General features: G+C 47.1%; 1 long non-coding RNA gene across 2 annotated transcripts in view; it reads right to left on the reverse strand.

Moving 5' to 3' along the window:
* The window catches only part of LOC135260450 (uncharacterized), a 32,021-nt gene that overhangs the window by 1,086 nt on the left and 8,701 nt on the right, over positions 1-22,234 (reverse strand). The window lies entirely within an intron of this gene.

Below are 22,234 nucleotides of genomic sequence, written 5' to 3' on the forward strand. Positions count from 1 at the left end.
GTTTACCGCTGAGCGACTGGGGCGGGTATCAGAGGATCCAGTTTACCGCTGAGCGACTGGGGCGGGTATCACAGGATCCAGTTTACCGCTGAGCGACTGGGGCGGGTATCACAGGATCCAGTTTACCGCTCAGCGACTGGGGCGGGTATCAGAGGATCCAGTTTACCGCTCAGCGACTGGGGCGGGTATCACAGGATCCAGTTTACCGCTGAGCGACTGGGGCGGGTATCAGAGGATCCAGTTTACCGCTCAGCGACTGGGGCGGGTATCAGAGGATCCAGTTTACCGATGAGCGACTGGGGCGGGTATCACAGGATCCACTTTACCGCTCAATGCCTGGGGCGGGTATCAGAGGATCCAGTTTACCGCTCAACGCCTGGGGCGGGTATCAGAGGATCCAGTTTACCACTCAGCGCCTGGGGCGGTATCACAGATCCAGTTACGCTCAGCGACTGGGGCGGGTATCAGAGGATCCAGTTTACCGCTCAGCGCCTGGGGCGGGTATCAGAGGATCCAGTTTACCGCTCAGCGCCTGGGGCGGGTATCAGAGGATCCAGTTTACCGCTGAGCGACTGGGGCGGGTATCAGAGGATCCAGTTTACCGCTCAGCGACTGGGCGGTATCACAGGATCCAGTTACCTCAACGCCTGGGGCGGGTATCAGAGGATCCAGTTTACCGCTCAGCGCCTGGGGCGGGTATCAGCGGATACAGTTTACCGCTCAGCGACTGGGGCGGGTATCAGAGGATCCAGTTTACTGCTCAGCGACTGGGGCGGGTATCAAAGCTCGCCGAACACATGCACCCGTGAGGCGACTGCCGCCCGTAACCGTGGAAACATACGCACCGCGCTGTCCCAGGGTGCGCTACCTGTCATCTCGCGTATTGTGATTGGCTGGATCCCAAACACTGTGCGCCATGCTTGCTGAATCAAACTGTGTGATGCAGTTGCTATGAGTCCGACTTTAAGGTAAAAAAGACTTTGTGCTGTGGAAGATACATTGTGTGAGTTTGAGTTTTATGGTACTCAAATATAGAACCCCAACTAATTTAGTTCTAATTTCAGACCCTTTTGCATGAAACAAGAAAAGTTTCCCTCAAGCTCCTGTAACAGATTTACTTAAGAGGTCTAGATTCACTCAATATTTGTCTTTTGATTCACAAATGTATTTTGTTTTCTTCACAAACAGTTTATTTTAATTTTTACACAATTAAATGCGATTAGTTACGGTTGAGGAAAATTGGGGATTGAATCCATGCCAAAGCCTCTTTGATTGTTTATGTAAAACTGAGAGAAATGTCACTGCGCTGTGTGTGTGTGTGTGGGGGGGGGGGGGGGGCATTGGGTTTTGTGTGTGTGTGGGGGGGGGGGCTGGGGTTTGGTGTGTGTGGGGGGGGGCAGTGGGTTTGTGTGTGTGTGGTGGGTGGGGTGTGTGGGGGTGGGTGTGTGGGGGGCAGTGGGTTTGGTGCTGGATTGTGTGGGTGTGGGGGGGGGGTGCGGTGGGGGGCAGTGGGGTTTGTGTGCTGGATTGTGCACCATTAACTGAATCTCATTAAAACCACAAGGTATGAGGAAAAGCCATCTGAGCAGTATCCCCTAAAGCTAAAGCAGAATGTACCAGAGAAATTTTATCTGACTTCACCAGGACAGCATTTTAAATGAATTTACATTGAATTTTCATCAATTTAATGGAATAGACTGCTATAACAAAACTGCTGTATTTGCCATGTTCTGAGCTTTTTTAGAATCAGATGCTGCTGAATCATACACAGTCCTGTCTGCTACAGTGACATCTTCAATTGGACGAGAAGAGCTTGGAGGAGTTTATAGCCGTATGTAAAAATAGCCGGTGATTCTGTTTTTGATCTCATGGTCTATACAGTCATCTCGGCTGAGAAATCTGTCTGGAAGCTTTCTCATTTTCACAACCCTCTACATTTCACTTCCATCTTGTGCTGCATGACTGGCACTATCTGCCAGAAGAAGGCATTCGATCACTCAAATCATCCAGACCTCATAAAAAGCCTCTGTACAGCCGTTTCATCAGTTTAAACTGGCAGTTCCATCCATCGCAGTTAACCCCATACAGCCCACTCAGCTAGCAGCTTATAGACGCTTCTCAATACAACTGCCTGACTGAAAACCCATTTCATTCCACTGGAAGGATGTCATTGTCTGCCTTTGTAATTCTTGTCATGGATACCAAGGACATAATCTCATTTCAACTTTGGGTCGACAATAAAGGATAAACTTTCTTTAAGATTTTTTTTTTTGGCCCTAACAGTGCACCCAATACAACAGGATAATATCAAAGGGGGGGGGGGGCATGTCCCCCTTTTCTCCTTTGGATAAATTATTGGAACAGCCCAATTCTATACCATGTGTGGTGATGGAGCCTGGAAGGCTGTTTTACCTTCTGTGATGTCATAAAGGCCTGTCGCTAGCATATCTGCAGCAGATGCTAACGGCCGAGGCCATTTTAGAGCTGAGCCAGTCAGGAGACAATATGGAGGGGAGGTACTTCACCCGCGCATCTCCATCTGGAAGCCATTTCATCGGGGGGGAACTGGTCTTGAAATTGCGGACACATACATGGAAAACGTGTGAGCAGCATCTGACAGAAATCCCCCCCGTGCTGGACTCCGCTGAGAATGAAACAGACATCTGAATATGAGAAAGCTGAAAACAGAAGAACACACCCCCAGACCACCACACACCCCGCCACTGTGGGGCCGATCCACAACTCCCACCCCCGCCCCCCCCACCACACCCCGCCACTGTGGGGCCGATCCACAATCCACCCCCTAACTCCCCCCACCCCCCCCCCCACACCCCGCCACTGTGGGCCGATCCATCAACACCACCCCACCCCCCCCACCCACACACCCCGCCCTGTGGGCCCGATCCACAACCACCCCCCCCCCACCCCCCCACCCCCCACCACACCCCCCCTGTGGGCCCATCCACAATCCACCCCCCCCCCCCCCACCACACCCCCCACTGTGGGCCCATCCACAATCCACCCCCCCCCCACACCCCGCCTCTGTGGGCCCAATCGCACTGAGCACCGCAATCAAGTGGTACCAGCATGAAACAACCCCCCACCCCCCCACACACACCACCCCCAAACAAACCATCAAAGAGTTAAGAGAACAAACCTGTTTCAGGTCAAGGGTATGACTGTGGATGAGAACACAATGAATGAATGGAATGTTGGCCGTTTCCTGCAAAACCCACCTTTTCAGATTACACCACAGCTGATGTTTCTGTCTTTAAAAAATAACTAAATCTTCTCTTCTATTGTTTCACTGGTCATGAGGCATGACTGTGACTCAATTTGATTGCCTGTCTCTAGCTCTAGTGGTGTTTGCTTACCATGTTAAAAACACTTGCTTTAAGTCACCTTGGTTAAAAGCATCTGCCAAATAACTGAATAACTGTACTGCAGAATGTCACATAAGTAAGGACTACACAGCTGACACGGAAACAACATAACAGATGAAATGACTGTTTCCAGAGAGTGTGTGAGCATCACAAACTTTGGACTCTAAATCTGACATGCTGCATCTCTGGGGCCACAACAGCCATCAACAAGATGTTGTAAATTTTGGCAGTTCGCACCAAGCAAAGTTTCTTCAGAAAAAGCCATAAATCCATCTCCTTGCTGCTGAATTTGGGATGTGAACTGGTCTTATGGGTCCTCAGCAGGTGCTTGGATCTGAGTGAATAGCCAGGCACTTTGGACAGGAATAGCTCTAAGGTCACTGCCAGACTGCACAATAAACTGAGTTTGAAGCTTCAGGTGTTTTGTCTGCTTTCTCAAAATATCTCTTAATTTGTGTGGAAAAAACACACTAAGACAGTTTCTCCCAGCACCTTGTCATGGAATCCTGACAGATAAGCTTGAAACACGGCAGGTGCTGGTAAGTTCTTCAGCAAAAAATATGGATGTTTTTTTCTTCTCAGTTTTGACGTTGATTTTCAGACGCAAACAGGGAGCAGAGACCTTGCGGGTGGGCAAAGTCGGAGGCAGCAGTGCTGTTTCATTACGACACTCGGTCAAATCCCCGTTCATCCAGACGACAGGAGGGTAGCGGGTTTCAGATGGAAAAGCAACAGTTAGTCTGCGATTCCACTGCCTTTCACTTCAACACCTCCCAGGAGTGCCCTACTGACAACAACGCCTGAACACCACACACCAATCAGAACATAACACCCTGAACACAACACATCAGTCAAAACCACAACTCCCTGAACACAACACACAGATCAGAACCTCAACGCCCTGAACACCACACACCAGTCAAAACATAACACCCTCAACACTACACACAGATCAGAACCTCAATGCCCTGAACACCACACACCAGTCAAAACCACAACGCCCTGAACACAACACACCGGTCAGAACCACAACGCTCTGAACACCACACACCGATCAGAACCTCAACGCCCTGAACACAACACACCAATCAGAACAAAACACCCTGAACACAACACATCAGTCAAAACCACAACGCCCTGAACACAACACACCGGTCAGAGCCACAACTCCCTGAACACCACACACCGATCAGAACCTCAACGCCCTGAACACCAAATACCGATCAGAACCTCAACGCTCTGAATACCACACACCGATCAGAACCTGAACGCTCTGAACACCACACACCAATCAGAACATAACACCCTGAACACAACACATCAGTCAAAACCACAACGCCCTGAACACAACACACCGGTCAGAGCCACAACTCCCTGAACACCACACACCAATCAGAACCTCAACGCCCTGAACACCAAATACCGATCAGAACCTCAACGCTCTGAACACCACACACCGATCAGAACCTCAACGCTCTGAACACCACACACCGGTCAAAACCACAACGCCCTGAACACAACACACCGGTCAGAGCCACAACTCCCTGAACACCACACACAGATCAGAACCTCAATGCCCTGAACACAACACACCGGTCAGAACCACAACTCCCTGAACACAACACACCAATCAGAACCACAACGCTCTGAACACCACACACCGATCAGAACATAACACCCTGAACACAACACACCGGTCAAAACCACAACTCCCTGAACACCACACACCAATCAGAACCTCAACACTCTGAACACCACACACCGATCAGAACCTCAACGCCCTGAACACCACACACCGATCAGAACCACAACGCCCTGAACACCACACACCGATCAGAACCTCAACTCCCTGAACACCACACACCGATCAGAACCTCAACGCCCTGAACACCACACAGCGATCAGAACCTCAACGCCCTGAACACCAAATACCGATCAGAACCTCAACGCCCTCAACACCACACACCGATCAGAACCTCAACACTCTGAACACCACACACCGATCAGAACCTCAACGCCCTGAACACCATATACCGATCAGAACCTCAACGCCCTGAACACCACACACTGATCAGAACCACAACTCCCTCAACACCACACACCGATCAGAACCTCAACACTCTGAACACCACACACCGATCAGAACCTCAACGCTCTGAACACCACACACCGATCAGAACCTCAACGCTCTGAACACCACACACCGATCAGAACCTCAACGCTCTGAACACCACACACCGATCAGAACCACAAAGCCCTGAACACTACACACCGATCAGAACCTCAATGCTCTGAACACCACACACCGATCAGAACTGCAATGCTCTGAACACCACACACCGATCAGAACCACAACTCCGTTTAACACCACACACCGGACAGAACTGCAATGCTCTGAACACCACATGCTGGTCAGATCTGATCCTGGAGAAAAGTCCATCTCACATGGGAACTCTGGCCACATGCAGGATATGGACAGGATTTGAAGATTACCTACAATATGACCATACATACAAACAAACAACGAATTATGGGATTTTATTGTTATGAAATTGTAGAAAAATAAAATGAATCTTCTCAAGATCAACTACATCTATTTTAGACATAGAAGTCATCTGTCAAACAAATTAACACAAGCATATGTACATTTGTTTGTCATATTTGGCACACACGAGAAATGATTTAAGGGTGGAATCTAAATATCTGTTGACTTATCCCATTCTCACACCAGGCTTTCTGAAATGCAGCATAAACTGTTTTCTGAAGATACACTGAAATTTAGAAAAACACTCAGCGGCCTTTTCCCAGCCTGCTTTCCAGCCACCTGCTGTGGAGTGAAGCTGCTGTGGAGCTGGTTATGCACGATAAAGCAAACGAAAGAAAGGGTTGTTTTGCTTTGTTTGAGTGAACACTGTACATCTGTTACATCACTCCCTGCTTCCTTTGACCCCCCCCCCCCATCCCAAAACCAGTGCATTATTAATGTAGACCAGGGGCACTCAACTGAAAAAAATGAAATGTGACGCTCAACAGGTGTAGAAAAAATGGCCACTATACTTTCTGTATAACTGCAGTGCTTTTGGTGGCAAACAAACCAATATATTTACAAACATACTGACCCATATATAGACACATATGCAAATGATAACATTTTCAAAAAAGCTATAATAACATTAAATAAGGGTTGCCTAATAATTTTAGTACTTGATCGACAAATAGACTTGCTGCCCAAAAAGTCTGTATGCGGGAGAGATGGCAGAATGCCTCAGCGATTGCCTCCACTCCATTCGCCTTCTGCTCTCCAGATGTTCCCGGTGATCCGATTCCAAAAGGACGACGCTTTCCACTGACAGACGCCCGATTCTTTCATTACATTCCAATCCAACAGCGGTAACTTGGCCATAGCATCAAATAACATGCAGGAATCGCAGAAACGCAGCACGGAGAGTCCACATGCACCAGGATGTGCATCAGGACCCACGCTTGTTCATGGTGAGAAAGCGTCCTAATACTGATTCAGGAAATCATTATATTAATGCAAGATCCTTTTTGTGTATTTGTTTGGTTTGGTTTTTGGCCCAAAACAAGGCACAATTTCTAGGAAAACTAAAAATACAAGAAATGTTCTTACATTCTGATGTCATATTATTTATATTTTAGCTAAGTGTGACCAGAGGTAAATCTGTATTGTCCCTTAGTAAACAGACATATATGAGTAGTACTAAAAAAAGACAAAGATGTACCATACTATATTTCAAAATTAGTCTAAAATATTCTTACAGTACATATCCCTAAAAACCTATTAAAGCTATGAAAAATGCAATAAAGATAACAATAATGCAACACAATGACTGGGGCCCAATCTTATGCTCTGCAGTTCATTATAAAATCGGATCGTGGCTCGGACATTCCTTGATGTGTTATTTTAACATTACTGTAAAAATATTCAGAAAATATTCTCTTTTTCAACAGCCACCCTGCAAAATGGTTCAAGGTTACAAAAATGTTCCAGAATTGAAAAACGTTTCCATCGGTGGAACAAAAATTTTAATTCTCAATAAAGTCCATTATTGTACAGCGTCCCTCTCGCAGGGATGGGGGTCTCTGGGGAGAATGTAGAGAAGGTTTAGGCTGAGCGTGGGACCAGGGTCTAGGCGTGGGATCAGGGTCCGATCCTCACCGGAGATTTTGGGGAAATTTCTTCAAAGAAGAGATGTCCCCCTGGGGATGACTGTGGATCTGTGGAGCGGAAGCTTTAAGAAGCTGGGGGGGCGGCTCTTTCCTTAATCTGGGGGGGGGGGTAGTTTCCCTACCACCATCGGCCATCTGGCCCCCTTCCGAGGACCGGGGGCAGGCAGGGGGCTGGAGTGTGATTTACGCCCCGAAGTTCAGGATCAAATTCCTGCTCCTGCTGTCCAGCATCCTCTCACAGGCGCTCCTCTGAGGAGGCGTGTGCTGTGCGCGTGGAGAGGGGAGCTGCACACGCACGTACCGCCAACTGCACACGCATGTACCGCAAACTGCACACGCATGTACTGCAAACTGCACACGCATGTACCGTGTGCTGTGCGTGTGGAGAGGGGAGCTGCACACGCACGTACCGCCAACTGCACACGCATGTACCGCAAACTGCACACGCATGTACTGCAAACTGCACACGCATGTACCGTGTGCTGTGTGTGTGGAGAGAGGAGCAGCACACGCATGTACCGCAAACTGCATACGCATGTACCGCCAACTGCACACGCATGTACTGCAAACTACACACACATGTACTGCAAACTGCACACGCATGTACCGCCAACTACACACGCATGTACCGCCAACTACACATGCATGGACCGCCAACTACACACGCATGTACCGCCAACTGCACACGCACGTACCGCAAACTGCACACGCACATACTGCAAACTGCACACACACGTATCGCCAACTGCACACGCATGTACCGCAAACTGCACACGCATGTACTGCAAACTGCACACGCATGTACCGTGTGCTGTGTGTGTGGAGAGAGGAGCAGCACACGCATGTACCGCAAACTGCACACGCATGTACCGCCAACTGCACACGCATGTACTGCAAACTACACACACATGTACTGCAAACTGCACACGCATGTACCGCCAACTACACACGCATGTACCGCCAACTACACACGCATGGACCGCCAACTACACACGCATGTACCGCCAACTGCACACGCACGTACCGCAAACTGCACACGCACATACTGCAAACTGCACACACACGTACCGCAAACTGCACACGCATGTATCGCAAACTGCACACACACACCGTGAGCTACACACACACACACCGTGAGCTGCACACACACACACCGTGAGCTACACACACACACACCGTGAGCTGCACACACACACACCGTGAGCTATACACACACACCGTGAGCTACACACACACGTACCGCAAACTGCACACACACCGTGAGCTACACACACACGCACCGCAAACTACACACACACCGTGAGCTACACACACACGCACCGCAAACTACACACACACCGTGAGCTACACACACACACACACCGTGAGCTACACACACACACACACCGTGAGCTGCACACACACGCACCGCAAACTACACACACACCGTGAGCTACACACACACGCACCGCAAACTACACACACACCGTAAGCTGCACACACACGCACCGCAAACTACACACACACTGTGAGCTGCACACACACACCCCGTGAGCTACACACACACGCACCGCAAACTACACACACACCGTGAGCTACACACACACGCACCCGTACCGTGAGCTACACACACACACACACGTACCGTGAGCTACACACACACACACACGTACCGTGAGCTACACACACACACACACACACCGTGAGCTACACACACACGCACCCGTACCGTGAGCTACACACACACGTACCGTGAGCTACACACACACACACACACGTACCGTGAGCTACACACACACGCACCCGTACCGTGAGCTACACACACACACACACGTACCGTGAGCTACACACACACACACACGTACCGTGAGCTACACACACACACACACCGTGTGCACGTCGCAGGGTTACGGGTCAGTTTAATTTCTATTCGGCCAATTAAGGAAATGAACTGAAATTAATTTAATTAACCGAAAAAATCCCCAAAAGAATACAGATGTGCATTTTTATATTCATCAACTAAATTTACACTGAATTGAAATGGAATTGACCCTCAACCCTGGTGTGTTATGCATGCAGAAAAGTGTGAATGTGTATGTGTGTGTGTGTGTGTTTATTTTGCTTCCTACAGCAGAAACAATGCATTCCCCAATCTGAATCTGAAGCTGAAGGACGTTTAGTTTGGGACATCCAGGCTGTTGGCTTTGGCAGATTGCATTGGCTAATCTGTCAATGACTGCTAAAGTAATTAGATTCAGAGGCGACACCCTAGTCTTTCCATCCACAGTAATTCATTTTCATTATTTTTCAGGTTTATTGACTGGCATGATTATGAAACAGACCTACTTATAGATGGTATTTTATAAAGTGATATAATGATATCAGTAAAGTGATCCTAATGTTATGATATGGGCATTAAGTAAACTGGCACACAGACCATGAAACCTGCACCTAAAAAGCAATACTGAGATGACACACAAAATAACAAATCACTTAAGAATCAATTGACACAATTCTTTTCAGAAAACCTGACTTTTGTTATAAAAGCTTGTATTCAGCTTAATGGATCTGGTACAGAATCAAGGCCAAGACATCTGTTTCTATTCAACAGCAACAGCGTGTTCAGCACAGCACAATGACAGAAATCAAAACGCAAGCAGTGTGTCTGTACAGCCCAGAGCCAAAAGACTTCAACTGGCAACTTAATTCCATCAAAAACACAGAGAGATTGTTGAATACAGTACATAAACAAGGTCTTTTCCATAAATTTCATAAAATGTTCTTTTATGAAAAATACTGCAGAAGTTTAATTGAAGCACAGAGGCCCAGTGTGATGATATATTGCCCACAGCAGGGGACTTCAGCAGCTGCACGGAGAGCAGGGGACAGACGTGCGTGTTTCATTATTCTATCTGTTATGCCATCCTGTGGGGCATATTAACTGCCCCTGGAGGCTGTGTCTTCTGTGTCCAGTTAATTCACAGAGAATTCTCTGGAAAAACTGGTTTTGATTTTTTTTTCCTGTCCATAACATCCCATTAATCCACCTCAAGCTGCGATAATGACACCTACCTAATTCTTCTTGCAAGCGACTGACCACGAAAAATGATTTGTTTAAGTGATTGGTTGGTGTTAGTAACTTTAATAAGTTACTGCAGCCAATGGACACCGAGAAACAAACAGGCATTAGATCATGTGTGGGTCCCCTGTAAAATCTATAGTTCTAATGTTGGAAATCTTTATAGATAGGATGGACAGCCCTTCTCTTGTTTTAGAAACAAGAACTTGACATTTTTAATGATAAAGGGAAAATTTTATGGTTATCCTCAGAAGAAAAGGTTACCTTGTGAATCAAATAAAAGTGTTAAATATATGGAACGTTTACAAGGAATCAGCCATCGAAGCTCACAAGATGGGTCAAATCCAACTTAACGGTCCTCATTTTGTTTTTAATAATCACTCCAGGACACACTCATAGAATCCTCTCAACAAATCTTTACTTGCTAGTAGCTTCACTCAGACCAGTGCAATCCATTCTATTTATCCCTCAGGCATAACACAACGATCACAACACAATCAAACAGATTTAACTGCTAACCCAGTGCAGGTATAAGAGTCATGATGGTTTTAGGATTGTGATTTTGGCCTCCCCATTATGCCTTTTCTGCAGCTAGGGGGTTGTCAGGCAGCAGACAAATCATTTTCTCCTCATCTTCACGCTTCCCTAGTAAGGAACCCCCACCCTAGCCTGCCTCTACTCCTCCACTGCTCACAGGGATGAGACAAGCGGTACAGGGCGAGAAAAGCTGGAAAGGGTCACCGTACAGAAACAAATGACCCGAGAGAGTCTGACATCCCTGTCAGATATCTAAAACATTACCAGCACCCATTTCCTGCAGAGCCACAGGTGCTTTAGATCATCTCTGTGTGTGTCAGCACAGATTTGAATTGCAGTTGAATTACAGTTGGGTCGGGATTCCCTACAAGGGAACCAGAAGATGAAGAGACAAGAAGACAAGAAAAGAACAAAGCAGAAAGGAGAAACAGGAAACAGGAAGCAGGCGTCCTCACGTTTGGCAGTTCTGAGGGCACAGAAAGCCATGGCAGTTTTGGACTCAGGAATAGGTGCTTGAATGACCCTCCAGGTGGGCTGCTGGTTTTAGATCAATGACACCCAAGATCACTTGCGACTCATCTGTGACATTTAACCCTCTCCTCTGCTGTGATTGTGGCCAAAATGTTGTTCAAGTTTTTGAATGTAAATTTTTGGGGGTTTGAACGCCACAAACACTGGCCCTGTTGAGGTTCATTGTATCAGCATATCTGGAAAACTCATCAAATCTCATCAAACCTGTGTGGACAGATAAATAGAACTCTGGCTTTAATGTATTTTTGGGTGAACAGCCCCTTTAAGATAACTGGGTTATGTCTGTATGAGCCTCTTGGCGTTCTCTGTCCAACACTACTGTGTTACTGGGCAGGGTTCTCACAGATCTGACTCATATTTCAGATGGAAATGCAGTTTTCACACTTAGTTTATTTTAACCATCCCATATTTTACTAGAAATAGCAGTGCTTACAAAACACAGAACCAAATAAATAAAAAAATTTAATAGATTGAAAAATGTAAATTTTGCTATTTTTGTCTACCTAGATTGAGTGACAAAGTTGTTTTCATAATTAATAAATGTGACAGTACTGAATTAGATAATAGCACAAATAATGGAACACTAAGGGGTATGGGTCACATCTGTCAAACCACTGTTTTTATTCATAAAAGAACTTGGTCTGAATGGGAGAGAATTATAGAAGATCAATAACCCTTAAATATATATATATATTTAAATATATATATATATTTAAGGAGCAACATCACAATATCAACTGACACTATATATTATGGTCTCATTAATTAATATTAATTATCATCACATATCCTATTCAAGATATCTACAAGGAAATGGAAAAAAGTCAAAAATGAATTGTGAAACAAAATTATGTTCAAAAGGCATTAATGTGGACAGGTGTGGATTCTGCAGTGTGCAGGTACAGGTGTGGATTCTGCAGTGTGCAGGTACAGGTGTGGATTCTGCAGTGTGCAGGTACAGGTGTGGATTCTGCAGTGTGCAGGTACAGGTGTGGATTCTGCAGTGTGCAGGTACAGGTGTGGATTCTGCAGTGTGCAGGTATAGGTGTGGATTCTGCAGTGTGCCGGTACAGGTGTGGATTCTGCAGTGTGCAGGTATAGGTGTGGATTCTGCAGTGTGCAGGTACAGGTGTGGATTCTGCAGTGTGCAGCAGGTGTGGATTCTCCCAGGTGTCACTGCTGTGTGCATGCCAGCCTCACAGTTGTGTCTCACTGCAGACGATGTTCTTGCATTGGGCAGTAAGCATACACAGCATTTCAGTCAGCAAGCAGCAGCGGGCGACTGGTCTTACTCCATTTCCATAAGAGAAAAGGGCATCAAATAACTGAAGGGAAGGGCTGTGATTTATGCATTTACGGCGCAGTGCTGACAGACAGGAAGTGAGGTCACTGTCTCCGTGGCGTTCTCTCCCGACCCGGCCGCACTCTGGCGTGGTGCCCGCGTGGCACGGGCAGCTGCACGCCCGACGGTCTCCGCCGAAGACTCAGACAGCGTGAAGAGCAGCAGCGTGAAGAGCAGCAGCGTGAAGAGCAGCAGCATGAAGAGCGGCAGCATGAAGAGCGGCGGCGTGAAGAGCAGCGGCGTGAAGAGCGGCGGCGTGAAGAGCAGCGGCGTGAAGAGCAGCAGCATGAAGAGCGGGAGCGTGAGCAGCTGAAGAGCGCAGCATGAAGAGCGGCAGCGTGAAGTCAGCGCGGAAGAGCGCGGGAAGAGCGGCGGCGTGAAGAGCGCGGCGTGAAGAGCGCGGCGTGAAGAGCAGCAGCTGAGAGCGGCTGAAGAGCGGCGGCGTGAAGAGCGCGGAGACAGCTGGCAGCGGTGAAGACGGCGGCGTGAAGAGCGGCGGCGTGAAGAGCGGCGGCGTGAAGAGCAGCGGCGTGAAGAGCAGCGGCGTGAAGAGCAGCAGCGTGAAGAGCAGACATAAAAGAGTCTTATCAGCTGCGTTTTTCCTGAGAGACGCTAGACTACCGCTCCGTCCCAGCCTGCACCAGCAATAATAAATTCAGCCCCCCCCCCCTCTTTTGTGCCTCCAGTGCTGCCCTTGGCTTCAGAAAGAAGAGAAAACCTGCAAGACGCCTGTGACCCAGGGGGCTCCAGCTCAGGGGGGATCATTATTCGGCCAGTGCCTGAGAAAATGGATCTGAATACAGACAGACCGCTCGTCTATACCTCAGGACTTCTGCTGGCAGGAGCATGTTAAAAAAAGGAGGAAAATAAGGATTCAGCCCATGGCCCCTACAGGGGCGGGGGGGGGGGGGGGGTGGATGGGAGAGAAGAGGGGCCATTTCTGAGTTTCAGGTACTCTGTTTCCACTCAGCTGCTGCTGATTGATGGACAGAAGGCAACTTTACTGGGTCATGACCGTCAGCATGTGATCAGGTGTTTACGATGTTCTACTACTGAACACACACACACACACACACACGCTGGCACACAGACACACATGCACTCCTGCACTGCACACACACACACACGCACACACACACATGCACTCCTGCACCTGAATTTCTCACAGGCACACACATGCACACACACATGCATACACACATATTCCTAGATGCTTATCTGGACCACAGTAAAAGCAGCGTTGGAGGACACATCTGGCCACACATTCCCCGTGGCCTAACTTCTCTTTCATGCTGAAGACCCCAGTCTGTCCCAGGACAGATTAATGCAGCCATGGCCTTTTCAGGGTCTTCAGAGCTCTCATACGCTTACAGGAGGGGCTGAGAGGTCACAGGGTCAGAGGACATCGCCCCTTTATTTGTGAGCAGTTACGGCCTGCTTTCATATTCCTCTACAGGCAGAGGTCAAAGGTCACCATCAAACTTATCTCTGGATTTTGGTACATATGGTTTTGGATGTGTTCCCCTTCCACCTTCTGTGGAGTGATTTGAGACTTCCGTAGGAGGGCCTTTCCTCCTCTTTTCTGGAAAGTAAATCTGGGGATTTGAAAGGAGGGTGGGAGCAGTCAGACCCATCACAGGATATAAAACGCCTGTTTGGATTCAATACCTTTCCTTTCAGAAGAGGTTTCTCAGCTGCTTGACACAGTCGTGTGTCATTATGATGACCTTTTCTGAGCGACAAACATGCTGTCAGGCATTCAGAATAAACGTGAAAAGGTCAGACTGGAATACGTGCAAAGAGATGAGGACTACAGTGGAACACTCGTGGGGAGAACCGAAGACTACAGTAGAACACCTGCGCCTGGAACAGAACACCACAGCGGAACCTTCTGGCCTGCACAGTCAGCGTTAGAACTTCAGTCACTCCAACTGACTCCTGGGGAGGAGAGTCATTCAGAAGAAATCAGGAATGTGCAGCTTCAACGTCCAGCTGTGGCACTGTTCTCATATTTGTTCTTGTGTGTGACTTTATTAAAAAAATAAAGTGTGGCTTTATTGTGATTAAAAACATAAATCATGAAAATCCCATGATTACATGTTTGTAATTCTTGTTAACTTGTTAATACTTTCGTTGCTTACATACAGCACACAACAATTAAAAGATGAAAACAGTCTACCGCTTACTTTCTTTTTTATTATTTAAGCCTCTGTGCCTCTTTAGGCAACTAAGACAGGGTAAAATTCTAATTAAATTCCACCATTGTTACTCAAACAGCCTCCTGAGGGTAAGGCTCGAGTTCTCGAACCTGAGACTCTGCCGGAAGAAGAGTTTTAACATCATTTAACATTCCAGTCCAGCCCCAGGATAGTGATACCGTAACATCTCAAGAACCATCTGCAGGACATTACTGAGTTTTATCAACATTTCAGCACTGCGATGACTTTCCAGCCTCCTGGCTCAGAACTCACATGCACATAAATTACTCCACTGCTGCGCATTAACCGCTCTGCTTCTCCAGAGAAGAGATACAGAAGAAAGTCTGGGGGTACAGTGACATATTGTAGGGTTCTGTCAAATACACACCCGGCAAATTACAGCTAATAGCTGCCAGTCATCTGCAGGGTGAGCTTCCTGTTCTAGGAATGCACTTCCTCTCCATCGAGGTCAGCTGCTTTCAGACTGCTCCTCGTGAAATTGAATTTACATATTGCTAATTTTACATGTATGTCCCCTCATTCTACTAACAGAACTCCTGAAGAATCTCTTGTTGTTCACTTTGTTAATCCCCTTTATGAATTCACCCCTAAATCTCCTTTTACAAAGCTTGAACAGATTAAGCATCTTGAGTCTTTCCTCATAGCTTTTATCTTTCATACAAGGAATCAATTTGGTTGATCTTTGAACCTTTTCCAGAGCCTCTATATCTTTCTTGTAGTACGATCCCCAGAACTGCACACACAATACTCCAAGTGTGGTCTAACAAATGTATTGTATAACATAAGAATAAACTCTTTGGCTATACATCCCAGCATTCTGTTTGCCTTTTTTTTTACTGCTACAGCACATTGCCTAGAACCTGAAAGGCTTTGATCAACCATTACTCCAAAGTCGTTTTCAAATTGAGCACATTCCAATTCTGTTCCTCCAATAAAGTAATCCTGCCTAATGTTTTTATTTTCCACATGCAGAACTTTACATTTGGCTATACTAAATTTATTTCGCCAGGTTTCTGCCCACTTCTGGATTTTCTTTAAATCTTCTTGAATTACTTTAATAGATTCCAAACTATTAGCTGGGCCTCCCAGTTTTGTATCATCTGAAAATTTGACTAATGTACTTTCTACAGTATGTCCCTGTCAAAGTCATTGATATAAATTAGGAAGAGCAGTGGTTCCAGCACTGTTCCTTGTAGAACTCCACTTCTCACAGTACCCTTTTCAGATAATATCCCTCCTAATACTTCTCTTTGTGTTCTACCCTGTAGCCAATTCTGCATCCGCTTTGAAATACCTCCTGTAATTTCTACTGTCTTCATTTTGCTAATAAGTCAAGAGGTACATTCTCAAATGCCCTTTGGAAATCTAAGTATATAATAGCATAAGCCTTTTTATAATCAAAACACTTGGTAGCTTCAAAGAATACCAGAAGGTATGTCAGGCATGACCTTCCCTTGCGAAAGCCATGCTGACAATACCTTAGGATGTTGCTTTTTTCAAGAAACATTTTGTACTTGAAAACACCAACTCAGGCTGCGATATGATCACCATGCACTGCTAACCATCCTGCAATTCAAATACCCATGTTCATGTCCACCAGAATCCTATTGAAAGGAAAATGGGTTTGTCAACAGGAATCAATATTCCTGAAAATTAAGACATCTGAGCCATAAAGCTCATAAGTGGCTTAATTTAGAATAGAGTGTATCTGAATGCTAAGTGTTCCTTAAATCCAAAGGTATAAAAAAGGATCGAGTGGAACAGAGAGGTTACTGTAGACTATTTATTTGCTCAGACATGAAAAGGAATAATATTAATGACCTATAAAGCTATATGCTTAATTACATTTCCCTTTGAAGCATGTTTTTGGATAACCGGAAATCCCTTCTTTGAAGTATATTCCTGGCACAGTGATTTGCATGAAATATGAAAATATAATAAAATCCTTTTTACTGTACATATGCTGTGTGCCAGCACTGAAAATGTAGGATGTCTTAGGACACTTAAAGAGATGCAACCTTGCATGAGCACTTAAACAATTAAACTCTTGTCCTGTACACTCATTCATTATCCAGGGATGAAACGCGCAACATCGGCCATTACACCAGCCTCAGTAGATTGACTTGTGATTCTCATGCTCCTCTGATGGCTCTCTGAAAGCAGCTGGTGCTGAATTAATTAGCTGGTCAATCCTAATTAGATAAGCGGCTTCCTAATTATTTCTCTGAGAAAAACAGTGGAGCCTTAGAGATGCAGAAGATAAGAGAAGAAGACGTACTGATCTTGCAGCCAGGAAGCAGACGAATAGAAGCTGAAACTGATCAGGGTCATGTGATTAGGCCAGTTGTGAAATATGGGCAGATTAAAATTAAAATCTGTCAGTTGTTAAAAGCTTGCAAAAGCCCTTCCTCACCCTGACACTCGATTTGTGTGTATTATTTTAACCCTTCCAGCAGCCATACACATTTCAGCAAGAGAACAATTCTGATTTATATTCTGGCTCATTTTTCCCGCTTCAGATACTGTGTTTGTGCTGATGTTTCCCTGCTCCTTATTGCGATGATAAGTGTATCTGTCACATTAGCTGCAGGTTTCTAGAAAGTTTATTTGATTCTACAGTAAAATACTGTAAGATATATTCCTCCTGATCATAGTACACAATAAATCAAATCCTTCTGATTCGAGGCAGCAATGAGCCTACTAAAATATGATGGAAGATCCACTCTTTTTCACCATGCTGACTACATACCTGAGAGAACCAATAACTGACCCCCCAGGGTGCTTAGACAAAAAAACAGATTTACCACACATGCAGGCATCCCTACCACTCCTTCACTTCACTAGAATCTCACAGGACAACAATGGGCCTCTAATTTTTATAGCATGTTATGCTAGTGAGCTATGGGGGAGGGGTTAAGTTGTGGGGGAGGGGTTAAGTTGTGATAACCATCAAATCACACCTCCCACACCAGGTTCTCTGTTACGCTTCATTAGAAGTGTGGCTTCATGCACACGCACAGGCGCAGGCACAAGCACAAGCACGCACACACACACACACACACACACGCGCACGCACGCACGCACGCACGAACGCACGAACGCACGCACGCACATACATGCACACACTTGTATAAACACACGCATGCACAGGCATAAGCATACAGACATACACACACGTACACGCACACACACACACACACACATCCACACACGCACACACACAGGCACGCACATCCATGCACACAAATACACACACACACAGACACTTCAGGAACACTTTAGGAAGAACAGCCTTTAGTAAGCTGAAAATAACCCAGAAAGAAATATTCAGTGTAAAATGATCTCTGACAGGGTACATTTTATCCCCATAGGACTCATACAAACTCTGTTTGAGTTAAATTAACATTGAATATACCCGCGTAAATCTTCGTTTAATGGAACAAGGCTTCCATAGGGTTAATTATTACAAGCTCTTGTAAATTTCATTGCGTGTAGCAGACAAGCTTATCCAGAGCAAATTACGCAGATTCTGCGTTTTACGCACAATCTATTTTTATGGCTGGTTATTTACTGAAGCGGTTCGGGTTCTTCCTCAGGGGTACAACTGGCTGTACCCCCACTGGGAATTAAACCTGCCGCCTCTGCATAACAAGCCCAGTTCCCTAACCTCTAAACAACTCTTCCTCTTATTTGAATGCACAGCAGGGCGTTTTAACGAGTAGCTCATCCCCTGTATTCTGACCCTAAATATTGGCAATAAAGTCACAGGCATGTGGCCGGCCAGCCCTGGGGTCCTAGTTTGCGATGGTACCAGAAGGGCTCTACTTATCTGAAGCTCTAGTGATGGTTTCTAACCATGTTAGCTGAAGTGAATGATGCATTAATGTGATAAATTTACAATCTGTTTTACACCTACAGTAGCTAACCTTCTACCAAACCAGGTTCCAGCATAACAGCACACCTGCCAGTACACCAGGACATATCGCTTTGGATAAAAGCGTCTGCCAAATAAATGTAATGTAATGAAACATATGCCAAGCAAGCACTACATATGCCAACAGGGCAACACCAGTACATACACACATCAGACCAACACGTGCTCAATAGACCAGTGTCTATGCCAACTGAACTTATACAGAATATATGCCATAACATATGCCAATAAAAGCTAAATGCTAGAAAACCAGAATATTCACATTGCAAATCAATGTGATCAAAAGCGATGGCTAAAAAAGCTATGGTGATCAAAACTAACACACAGTGTTGAGCACAGAGACAGGAAGCTGAGCATAGGGGCGACATAGCTCAGGAGGTAAGACCGATTGTCTGGCAGTCGGAGGGTTGCCGGTTCAAACCCCGCCCTGGGCATGTCGAAGTGTCCTTGAGCAAGACACCTAACCCCTAACCCCTAACTGCTCTGGCGAATGAGAGGCATCAATTGTAAAGCGCTTTGGATAAAAGCGCTATATAAATGCAGTCCATTTATAGGGAGCTGAGCACAGAGACAGAGAGCTGAGCACAGGGAGCTGAGCACAGAGACAGAGAGCTGAGCACTGGGAGCTGAGCACAGAGACAGAGATCTGAGCACAGAGAACTGAGCACAGAGACAGAGAACTGAGCATAGAGAGCTGAGCACTGAGAGAGAGAGCTGAGCACTGGGAGCTGAGCACAGAGACAGAGATCTGAGCACAGGGAGCTGAGCACAGAGAACTGAGCAGAGAGACAGAGAGCTGAGCACAGAGACAGAGAACTGAGCACAGAGAGCTGAGCACAGGGACAGAGAACTGAGCACAGAGACAGAGAGCTGAGCACAGGGACAGAGAACTGAGCACAGAGAGCTGAGCACAGGGACAGAGAGCTGAGCACAGGGACAGAGAACTGAGCACAGAGAGCTGAGCACAGGGACAGAGAACTGAGCACAGAGAGCTGAGCACAGAGACAGAGAGCTGAGCACAGAGACAGACAGCTGAGCACAGAGACAGAGAGCTGAGCACAGGGAGCTGAGCACAGGGACAGACAGCTGAGCACAGAGACAGAGAACTGAGCACAGAGAGCTGAGCACAGGGACAGAGAGCTGAGCACAGGGACAGAGAACTGAGCACAGAGAGCTGAGCACAGGGACAGAGAACTGAGCACAGAGAGCTGAGCACAGAGACAGAGAGCTGAGCACAGAGACAGACAGCTGAGCACAGAGACAGAGAGCTGAGCACAGGGAGCTGAGCACAGGGAGCTGAGCAGAGAGACAGAGAGCTGAGCACAGAGAGCTGAGCACAGAGAGCTGAGCACAGAGACAGAGAGCTGAGCACAGAGAGCTGAGCAGAGAGACAGAGAGCTGAGCACAGAGACAGGGAGCTGAGCACAGAGACAGAGAGCTGAGCACAGAGAGCTGAGCAGAGAGACAGAGAGCTGAGCACAGAGACAGGGAGCTGAGCACAGAGACAGAGAGCTGAGCACAGGGAGCTGAGCACAGAGACAGAGAACTGAGCACAGGGAGCTGAGCACAGAGACAGAGAGCTGAGCACAGAGACAGAGAGCTGAGCACAGAGAGCTGAGCAGAGAGACAGAGAGCTGAGCACAGAGACAGGGAGCTGAGCACAGAGACAGGGAGCTGAGCACAGAGACAGAGAGCTGAGCACAGAGAGCTGAGCACAGAGACAGAGAGCTGAGCACAGAGAGCTGAGCATAGGGAGCTGAGCACAGAGAGCTGAGCACAGAGACAGAGAGCTGAGCACAGAGAGCTGAGCAGAGAGACAGAGAGCTGAGCACAGAGACAGGGAGCTGAGCACAGAGACAGAGAACTGAGCACAGAGAGCTGAGCAGAGAGACAGAGAGCTGAGCACAGAGACAGGGAGCTGAGCACAGGGAGCTGAGCACAGAGACAGAGAGCTGAGCACAGGGAGCTGAGCACAGAGACAGAGAACTGAGCACAGGGAGCTGAGCACAGAGACAGGGAGCTGAGCACAGAGACAGAGAGCTGAGCACAGAGACAGAGAGCTGAGCACAGAGAGCTGAGCAGAGAGACAGAGAGCTGAGCACAGAGACAGGGAGCTGAGCACAGAGACAGGGAGCTGAGCACAGAGACAGAGAGCTGAGCACAGAGAGCTGAGCACAGAGACAGAGAGCTGAGCACAGAGAGCTGAGCATAGGGAGCTGAGCACAGAGAGCTGAGCACAGAGACAGAGAACTGAGCACAGAGAGCTGAGCACAGGGAGCTGAGCAGAGAGACAGAGAGCTGAGCAGAGAGACAGAGAGCTGAGCACAGAGACAGGGAGCTGAGCACAGAGACAGGGAGCTGAGCACAGGGAGCTGAGCACAGAGAGCTGAGCACAGAGACAGAGAGCTGAGCACAGAGAGCTGAGCACAGAGATAGAGATCTGAGCACAGAGAGCTGAGCACAGAGGCAGAGAACTGAGCACAGAGAGCTGAGCAGAGAGACAGAGAGCTGAGCACAGAGACAGAGAGCTGAGCACAGGGAGCTGAGCAGAGAGACAGAGAGCTGAGCACAGAGACAGAGAGCTGAGCACAGGGAGCTGAGCACAGAGAGCTGAGCACAGAGAGCTGAGCAGGGAGACAGAGAGCTGAGCACAGGGACAGGGAGCTGAGCACAGGGAGCTGAGCACACTTCATTGGCCACGCCCACACGCCCAGGCTGCTTTGTTGAACGGCCGCCAGGCTCTTTAACGTCATAAAGATTTCACTCTCCCACCCACTTCCCAGAGAGCAAACCACACCACTTTGTTTTGTCTCTTGTTTTTTTTTTTTATCTGGTGTGTCACATTGTATAAATATGTGCCACAAAACCGAAACGACCAGCTAATCCCACATGTCGCTTTACGTTATATTCTGACATTCTCGTCTGTGAAATGACAGCAGTTTTCAGATATCCACTACAGGAATAATTAAGAAACCACATTCATTATGTACCATGGAATATGGCATCACATCAACAAGTCAGGTTTCTGCGTTCTAAGTT

Source organism: Anguilla rostrata, chromosome 8, assembly GCF_018555375.3.
Source record: "Anguilla rostrata isolate EN2019 chromosome 8, ASM1855537v3, whole genome shotgun sequence".
Taxonomy (NCBI): domain Eukaryota; kingdom Metazoa; phylum Chordata; class Actinopteri; order Anguilliformes; family Anguillidae; genus Anguilla; species Anguilla rostrata.